The sequence below is a fragment of the Miscanthus floridulus genome, chromosome 7 (assembly GCF_019320115.1).
Source record: "Miscanthus floridulus cultivar M001 chromosome 7, ASM1932011v1, whole genome shotgun sequence".
Classification (NCBI taxonomy): domain Eukaryota; kingdom Viridiplantae; phylum Streptophyta; class Magnoliopsida; order Poales; family Poaceae; genus Miscanthus; species Miscanthus floridulus.
In genome coordinates this window covers 115,205,472-115,207,428 of record NC_089586.1, presented here as the reverse complement: position 1 = coordinate 115,207,428, position 1,957 = coordinate 115,205,472, and the positions used below count along the sequence as shown (strand labels likewise).

General features: G+C 60.6%; 1 pseudogene; it reads right to left on the bottom strand.

The window, feature by feature from the left end:
* Positions 1-604: 604 nt before the first annotated feature.
* LOC136466110 (ethylene-responsive transcription factor CRF4-like) lies at positions 605-1,737 on the bottom strand (annotated as a pseudogene).
* Between the last annotated feature and the right edge of the window lie 220 nt (positions 1,738-1,957).

The window sequence follows — 1,957 nt, the reverse complement described above, 5'->3', positions numbered from 1 at the left end:
CACTTTTTTGGCCTTTGCTTTTCATATTGGCATGATCTTAATCTTGGTAAAGTTTCATTTAAATTGGACTTGGTAAGCACTTTTTGCATATATTCTCCATTTGTAGTCCACCTCCATCTAATCAGATCATCTTGATATGGGTGTAAGGTTATTTCTTGTATTGCCTCCCACAGGTTAGCAAATTCTATTATTTCGGCTGGGTGTGAATAGGTGTAATACGGTCGACCCATTTGTTGTGTGTAAGTGCTTTTATCCACTATAGTATTCTTTTGAATGGCTTTGGTGTATAAAGTTGGGGCGTTGTTGATCCAACGTGATTTTAAAAAAAGAGGTAAATGCATAGTAGGCCTTTGAACTTGTCTTGGGGTGCCACTTAGGTCCACGAACTCTCAAATTATACTTCTGGCACCCTAATTTTGTTTAAGTATGCCACTTAGGTCCATAACTCATCGGAACAACGTTTTGGCCGACGTGGCGTGGACAGCGTGGCACTGGCGCACGTGAGCCGCGCGTGAGCCTGGTTTTCAACTGGTCGGAACAGGGTGCCGGTACGGCGGCGGCCATTGCCGGAGGCGAAACCTTGCCAGCGAACACAGAGAAGGGCCTACAGGCCATGATTCGTCTCGGTAAAATCACGGGAGGAGGAGGCCATGCACTTCCTCTTGCTTCCCGGCAGCAGAGGCGGGGGGCGCCAGCCGCTTCTTCGGCGGAAGCATCGGCAGAGGCGGGGGCGGGTGGTGGTGGTGATGCTGCTACTTCTTCGGCGGGAGGGGGCGAAGCGGTGGCGGGTACAGCTGCTTCTTCTGCGGGAGCAGCAGAGGCGGTGGCGGGTACTGCAGCTGCTTCTTCGGCGGAAGCAGAGGTGGCGGCTGCTGCTGCTTTGCCCGCTGCGGTGGTGGCTTCGCTGGTGCCGGCAGCTGCTTCTCCCGCTGCGGTGGTGGCGGCGGGGGACGGGGCGGCAGGGCCGGGCGGTGCGCGGCAGCGGCGGCGGGCGGAGGGAGCGAGCCGCCGTGAGCACCCCCGGACGGGAGCAGGTTGCTGGAGGAGGACGCCTTGGGCCCTCCACGGATGTGGAGGCGCGCGGTGACGTACGCCACGGCGGCCTCCTCAGCGGTGTCGAAGGTGCCGAGCCAGACGCGGCAGCCCGCCGGCCCCACGGGCGCCGCCGCACGCCCGTGAACCTCGCGCCCTCCCCCTCTCTGTCCTCATCGTCCTCCTCCTCCACGCTGCCACACCCGGCAGACTAGAGCAGCACGTGGCTGCGCTTCACGCTCACTGCCTCCGCCGAGCCCGGATGTGCCTCTCCCGCCTCTTCTTCCTCCTCGTCCTCCCTGGAAGACGAGTCGGTGGCGTCCTCATCGTGCATGATGATCCGCACCACCCGGCACACGGCGGCTTCAAAGACGGCGTACGGCTCGAAGGTGTGCTCGTCAATGGCGGCGGCAGCGGCACTGGTGGTGCTACAGGGCGAGAGAGAGTTAGAGCGGGCCAGGTGGATGCGGAGTGAGCGTGTAAGGCCTCTAGTCCACTGAGTTAAGTAGAGGAGGGAGCGGAGAGATCAGGTCACGAGCTTGGCCACATGCCGACAATGGCGGCCTTGACTCGGCGCGTGGGAGAGCAGGGAAAGGGAGCGGCTGCAGCTTGGCGAGGGTGAAGCGGGGGGACTCAGCAAGGCGCGACGGGGGTCCTTGCGGCTCGGTCTACACATGGGGCTCGGTCGCACGACTGCCTGGCCATGGCGGGCGGAGACCGGAGGTGGGAGACGGGTCCAACAGGGCGGGCCCATTTGGCGGCGAGAAGGGGAGACAGAGCGGGCCACCCTATTCCGGTTGTAGTACTAGGAAGAGGATATGAAAAGAACTGGGTGGCCTCTCTACTTATTTGCACGCCCCAAACCAGGCTCACGCGCGACTCATGTGTGCTTGGACACAGTCAGCGCCACGCTATCCATGCCACA